At 51.8% G+C, this 7549-nt stretch overlaps 1 pseudogene; it reads left to right on the top strand.

Annotated features, from left to right (window-relative positions):
* The first annotated feature begins 585 nt into the window (after window positions 1-585).
* Window positions 586-686, top strand: LOC121498327 (annotated as a pseudogene).
* The last annotated feature ends 6863 nt before the right edge of the window (window positions 687-7549 follow it).

Genomic DNA, 7549 nt, shown 5'->3' with positions numbered 1-7549 from the left:
CAGGCCCACGCCATTGCAGACAGATCCTCGGACATGGCCAAGCCTCGGACTGCAGCGTCCTGGTGCAGGACTCACAGCCTCCAAACCCCCGATGCCCCCAAGGCCTGGCAGCATCTGCTGACTCGCCCCCGAGCTCCCTCTGGTCATACCTTGAGGAAGATGCCTCCCATTCTCGTCCTCATGTAAGTGGATCTCTAGGGGCCAGGTCTGCCCCAGGAGCCCCTCCCGGGCACACGGGTGACAACTGCCACTGGGCCACCCAGGAGTTTCCCAGCTGACCTGTGGCAAACAAGCCTCTTTGGCCTTTGCCTGCATATCTTAAGCTGCTCACACTCAAGGGGTCTCACCCCTGATGTTGGGAGCTCTTCTTCTTTGTCATAATTGCCCAACTTCAGCTGGGACATCTTGTCTCAGAACTCAGGTAGGATGATCTTGATGCAGCTCCAAAGTGACAGCACTCTGCCTTTATTACTTGATGCTTGAAGATATATATATATTCTTGTATTATTATTATTATTATTAATTGTATTATTATATTATATTGCCATATATATATATATATATATATATCACCAAGCTAGGCCATTAAAAATTATTTAAGTGCTAAAATCCTAACAGTCCAGACAAGATTAGCTTGGCCCCTACATGAGGATGACACAAAAATTCATGAAGGGTTCCATAGTTTTGGATGTGCTAACTAATCTTATTGTGGTAATCATTTTGCAATAGGCACACATATTTTGCAATATATATATATACATTGCAATATAATATAATAATACAATTATATTGCTATATATACATATATATACACATCTATAAATCTCTACTTTGTGAACCTTAAATTTACACAATATTATTCAACATTTATGTCTCCAGAAAGCTGGGGGTGGAGGGGAAACCAGAGAAAGAGAAAGGACTCAAGAGGTAAATGACAAAATTGCCCCTTTCAGGTGGCTTGCTTGAGGCTTTGGAGAGGCGAGCTGGTGAACGGAGCTGACCTGTGGCAGGGCAGCACCAGGACAAGGTAGCGTGCAGCGGCCACAGAGCTGCAGAAGTGAGGGGCAAGGAGGGAGCCCTGCCTGGGCTCAGGGCAGTCAGAGTGTCACACGGATGCGATCACATCATTCCGGGGGAGGTGCTGATATCAGGGCCAGAAACCAAGAGGTAGGAGTCTTGCTTTGGAAGAGGAGAGAGTTGGCCTGCCCAAATCCCCACAGGAGGGAGGAAGAACCAGCACAGGTCTATCTCTGGGGGCGATGGGAAGCCCCTCTCGAGAAACTCCCGTCTGGCTCTATCTCGCATAAATTATCCATTAAATGGGATTACAATTTTTTTCTCATTCCCAAAATAATTTGTGTGTATCTGTGGTTGAAAATTTAGCATCTACAGGGCAGCCCTGGTGGCTCAGCGGTTTAGCGCCGCCTACAGCCCAGGGCATGATCCTGGAGACCCCGGATTGAGTCCCACGTCGGGCTCCCTGCATGGAGCCTACTTCTCCCCCTGCCTGTGTCTCTGCCGCTCTCTCTCTCTCCTCTCTGTGTATTCTAATGAATAAATAAATAAAATCTTTAAAAAAAAAAAAAAAGAAAAGAAAATTTAACATCTACAAACAAGCAGGCAAAAGAAAATGTAAATCACGTATATTCTCACCCACCGCGACACTTAGCCCTGCCAGTGTTTTTTCTCTGCAAAAGCATAGTCTTGCCAGATTACCATTTGTTAAATAGAGCACTGATTTAGGGTATGCTTATCTTAGATTACACTATCGTTGCATGCGTTCCAAGGCGGCTCAGTGACAGGGGAGACCCCTGGAAAGAGCCACCCTTTGGGAGGGATGATGATCGGTCACTTGTCACACCATCCCTTGGATTTACCATCAACCTGGATGTCTTTGCACAAAGTAAAAGCAAGTCCTGGGGATCCCTGGGTGGCTCAGCGGTTTAGTGCCTGCCTTTGGCCTAGGGCACGATCCTGAAGTCCCGGGATCGAGTCCCACATCAGGCTCCCGGCATGGAGCCTGCTCCTCCCTCTGCCTGTGTCTCTCTCTGCCTCTCTCTCTCTGTCTATGATAAATAAATAAATAAATCTTTAAAAAAAAAAAAAAAAGCAAGTCCCTCCGCCTCCCATTTCCCCGCCCCCATACAGGTCACCCACGTTCCCGTCCCATCTCCCCTTCGCTTTCCCTGGTGCACATCTGTGCGGAGGGTGAGGCATATTCAAACTACACCAAGTTCACCTCCCTGGCTCTCCTCTAACCTCTTTGGCCCAAGAGTAGTGACCCCAGAGGGGCAGGAAGATGTAGAGAAATAGCCATGTGTACCCAGATGTGGCCCTGACCTCAAGGAAACGCCTGCCGTGGGAGGGCCAGGGCGCAGATTAAACACAGACCCAGGACATGTGATTGAGCGTGCTCCTGGCCTTGGGTAATGGAAGCTGGAGAGGGATTGAGAAAGACTCCGGTCGTCGTCCCCCGGCCACTTCCAAGCCACAGATGAGGAACCTGGTTCCAGAAAGGGACTTAGTCAAAGGCCTCTTGCAAAGCCCCGAGATGTCTGTTTCCGAGCCTCATAGGACTTCTTGGTGGCCTTTGTGCCTCTGGTTTGAGTACAGACGCATCAGGCACGTTCTTGGCGAGTTCGAGGTAAATCACAGTGACTCACAGCACCTTCCTCCAAAAGGCGACATCGCCCGGAGCCTGTTAGAGGAGCCAGGACCTTCTCTCACCCCAAAGGGTTAAGTGGGGGCCAGTGATGTAAGTGCCAATCCCACTGGCTTTGGACAGGAAAAGAACGCTGGGGCTGTTTTTCTTCTCTGAAAGCCAATCCCAGTGGAGTCGCTGGGGTTTTTAAAACCAAATGTCTTTACAGCTTGAAATGAATAACCATGACCTCAGCCGTCACACACGCAGTCCCCTGCTGCTATACATTTAGCATCGCCTCGCTCCGGGCGTCCTGCAAATAACCCACGTCTGTGGAGCACATGTGGGCAGGACGAGCCGCCGTCAGGAACAGTTTGGGTTGGGAGACCCGAGACGTAGCCCTGGGAACGTTACCGTCATCTGCTAGCCATTTCCCACTCCCATTAAAGCCAGACGCTGGATCCGCCGGCGCTGTTGCAGACTGTCACGAGGGATTCCTTTTTATTGCTTCGACGCGGGGCTCTGAACCACATCAATTACAACCCTTGTGTTACCCGTGGGGGGGTGTGAAATGAAATGATGACAGTCTCGTTGTGGTGCAACGGTCCCCAGATCGGATGGAGACCGAGTCCCGCGTTCCCTGAGAACAGAGGAGGGAGAGATCTGGATTCTGGGCTCCGGAGACACATCGAGCCCCCCCAGGCACGCAGGACTGAACTACACCAGCAGCTCCCCGCGTCAGGAGGCTGCGGTCACACATGACTCAATGGGGACGGTCTTGGCACTCCGTGTCCCGAACCTAACGCAGCATTCCCACAGTCACAGAAGCAACATGCTGTTGTTTATTATTATTCTTCATGGCGTATGAAAAGCGTAGCTGTATTAACTTAGCCTCGTGGAGACTGGGAGACACCCAGTGGGCCAACCACAGAGGTTCCTCCCTGAATGTGCTCCATGACCTTGGTGGTGGCTCCATGACCTTGGTGTTGCAGGCATTGAATCTCAGTTTCCTCAACTGTCGACTGTCGGATTAAGGGTTTAGATGATCTGAATGTCCTCCCCCCACCCCACACCCATCTCTAACTCTGTAGGACTCTAAGCACCTTTATGAGAGGTGGGAATAAAATTATCAGGCTGTAAAGTCGCTGGTGACTTGAGAGATTGTCGTAGGGTCAGCAGCAGCGAGCAGGATGGACCACACGCCACCCAGAGCGTCTGGGACAGTCCACCCGGACCGTTGCAGCTGCAGGGACAAGAATCCAGACGCAGGGTGGAAATTAGATCCCAAACCACAGATTCTTCCAAACGAAGGCCTCCAAAGAGCTGCCTTAGGGTGCAATATGGTCTCTAGCCTTTGTGGGAACGCCTCCTCCCACCCCCGCCCCCCCAGGACAAGAGGCGAGGTTGGGCCTTGGAAGAGGAACCATGAACAGTGCACGGACATAGGCTTTGTCCGCAGGGAACTTCTCCAGCTCACAGTAGGAGCCTGACTCAGGGAGGTGGGTGGGGGGTTGACACTCTCCACCCCACCCCCGGGAGGTTCACCAGCCCTGACAGTCCCATCAAATCCCAAGGGGAAAAAGGAAGTTTGTAGCCAGGAGCTTGCAAACTGTCTTCTGTCTTGCTCTCTTTTGTTTTCTGAGCACGAGTGATGGATGCCCTGCGAGGAAGGTCACTCCGATAAGTCATTTCCTCCTCTGGAGGCACTTGACTCACCTCTGATTCACCTCGCATGAGTCTGCTCAGAACCAGACACGCGGGCTTTTTCCTGAGCTGTAATCTGGCGAGTGCTTGACTGGAGCCCCCACACATCGCATACCGTGTGCAGGAGGCCTGGGGCTGGGGGCTGGGGGCTGGTGGCTCCGTCCTCATCCTGCTTCTCTGCTCCCACTTTGGGGCAGTGGACAGGGGGCAGGGGCTGAGAGGGTACACCTGGAATGAATCCCCCTCATCTCCAGTTTCCACTCCAAGGGACAGGAGGGTGAGGCAGCCCAGCTGCCCAGGAGTGTGGTGTCAGCCACAGGGTCCAGTGGAAACCAGACCCCACAGCCTGGCACTATAAGTTCAACAGCGGCTCTCACCGGGGCTTGCCACTCACCCAGCCATGAACAGCACAGCCTGAGAAAAATGCAAAGGGGGGCACCTGGGTGGCTCAGCAGTTGAGCATCTGCGATGGCTCAGGTCTTGACCCCGGGGTCCTGAGATCGAGTCCCGCATCGGGTTCCCTGCATGGAGCCTGCTTCTCCCTCTGCCTCTGTGTGTGTGTGTGTGTGTGTGTGTGTGTCTAATGAATAAATAAATAAAAATAAAAGAAAAAAAGAAAGAAAAAAGAAAGAAAGAAAGGAAGAAAGAAAGAAGAAAAAAGAAAAGAAAGAAAGACAGAAAGAAAGAAAGAAGAAAGAAAGAAGAAAGAAAGAAAGAAAGAAAGAAAGAAAGAAAGAAAGAAAGAAAGAAAGATGGATGCAAAGAGCATCCCACTTAAAAATATCTGAATTGTCCACCAACCACATTTCTTCCAGACTTAACCTCCGAGGCTTGGTGGAGGGAATTGCAGCTGTGGCCTAGAAGAGACAAAGAAGACTCTCCATCCCGTGCCTTTTTCCTCTGCTGTCCAGTTGTGGACACGTGTGTCTCTCTCCCACACGTGCAACGAGCAGTGACCGTGCTGAGCAACCCATCAGGCTGGGCCACCAGCGTGAGGACTCAGCTAGGGGAGCAGGTGGTGACTCCACCAGCATCCCACAGGGGACGCTGTCCCTCCGCACGGATGCTGACGACAGCTCTATCCGTTCCCACCTGTGGGGGGGGGCGGGCTGAGTGAATAATGACTGAGGGTCTACAGAATGGACCCGTGGCGGCGGGGGCGGGGGGGGGGGGAGGGCTGCCCACAGCATGGCCTGAACGGGCCCACAGCTCCATCCCACTGCCAGGGGGCTGCTTTCCTGGACACGCTGAGCTCACTGCTAATGCCACGAGGAAGTCCTGGCAGATGGGGGTACCTGGAGGACTGAAGTGCCAGAGAGGAACCAGCATGGGGGGGGTCTCTGCAGATTTGCCCATCTCTGATGGGCCCTGGCAGGGCTGTGTTGGGGGGACCCAGGGACCGCGCAGAAGCACCTGGGCACTGAGGACAACCCAGGAGCAGACTTCTCTGTACGTATATCTGTGGCGTGATCCAAGGGGAAGGAGTGGCTGGGGGTGCGGCGGGAAGGGAACCTGGGGGCGCCTCTAAGCCTTCCACTTTGCATCGAGAGACCCCTGAGGCAGCTGGGGAAGAGGGGCCGTGTGCATGTGTAAACTCTGGAGGGCTTCCCTTCCTGAATTTTACCCTTCCCCCATTCGAACTTTGTGCCTCAGTATCCCTGGGGGAGAGTAGCGCGACTATGACTAGCTCCTTAAGTCTATCACATCAGGACGTCGCACACCGTAAGCGTACACAATGTTACGTAGCAATTAGACCTCAATAAAGCCAGAAAAAAATTTTCAAAGAATATTAATAGCAACGTTTATTGGGCACTTAGGGTGTGCAGGCACATTTATCGTTAACCTACTTAATCCCAAGGGAGAGGCACAAATCAGAAATACCCTGCACGATGCTCTGGCTTTTGTTGGGAGATTCGGAGAACGTCTTGAGAAACGTGCAGGAAGGATTTGCCCTTGACAGAGGGCTCATCTGGCCTGGAAGGAAGGAAGCAAGGGCGAGAGAGTGGGAATGAGGAAGAGGAGCTGTGCTTTTGGGGCGGGAGAGGGGGGTACTACGCCCAAGGTCTTGGCTCTTCTGAGGGAGAGAGGTAGATGGAAACAGGCAAGAATCCTCCTGCCCCTGGGGGCGCCTGGGGGGCTTCGTGGTTGAGCGTCTGCCTTCGGCTCAGGCCGTGATCCTGGGGTCCTGGGATCGAGTCCCGCATTGGGCTCTGCAGGGAGCCTGCTTCTCCCTCTGCCTGTGTCTCTGCCTCTCTCTGTGTGTCTCTCATTAATAAGTAAATAAAATCATTAAAAAAAAAAAAAAGAAAAAAGAAAAAGAATCCCCCTGCCTCCAGCCTGCCATGGAAGCCCAGAGCTAGAGCAGTTATTGGGTTGGACAGTGCATGTCTAAGCTGCATCCATGTAGACTGAGCCTCAAGGGCCCCCACACGGCCCCCCAAAGCTTTGTGCGCTGCACGAGACCCCAAGAACATGCCACAGTCTTTGGATGGGGGAGGCCCAGGAAGGGCTGAGGTTGTTTCCCAGCATTCTGGCAGAGGGTGGGACTGAAATCAGATAATAGGCTGGTAAGAAAAATAAAAATTGATTCTGTTTGGTTAGTAACCGAGTGTTTGGACGGAGATCACAGGTGATGCATTTGTCTTTAAATTCCCAGCTGCACACCTGCTAGCTCTTCAGGGGATGTTCTTGGAATGAGTGAATGAGCCACGGTAAAACCAAGTGTTATAGATGCGGCAAATACACTATGGCATAGATTGCTGGTTCTCGGGCGTGTACACGGACCCCTGTGGGTGTCCCGGATATTTTCATAATAATCCAAAGACATGAATGAAGTTGCCCTTTTCAGTCTCGTCCTCTCATAGGGGGGGATTCTGGATGCAGCGCAATAAGTGATACAGCAACTGATCAAATGTAGAAGCAGATCCAACAATCTCACTGTCCTGCTAAGCCAGACATTAAAAACCATTTGCACAAAAGGGCATAATGCCAGCCTTTTTTTAAAAAAAGATTTTTATTTATTTATTCATGAGAGATACAGAGAGAGAGGCAGAGACACAGGCAGAGGGAGAAGCAGGCTCCATGCAGGGAGCCCGACGTGGGACTCGATCCTGGGACTCCAAGATCAGGCCCTGAGCCAAAGGCAGGCGCTAAACTGCTGAGCCACCCAGGAATCCCGTAATGCCAGCCTTTTTGTTTAATTTT

This window comes from Vulpes lagopus, chromosome 8, assembly GCF_018345385.1.
Source record: "Vulpes lagopus strain Blue_001 chromosome 8, ASM1834538v1, whole genome shotgun sequence".
Classification (NCBI taxonomy): Eukaryota; Metazoa; Chordata; class Mammalia; order Carnivora; family Canidae; genus Vulpes; species Vulpes lagopus.
Note: the sequence above shows the minus strand (reverse complement) of the source record. Positions and strands in the feature narration are given on the sequence as shown.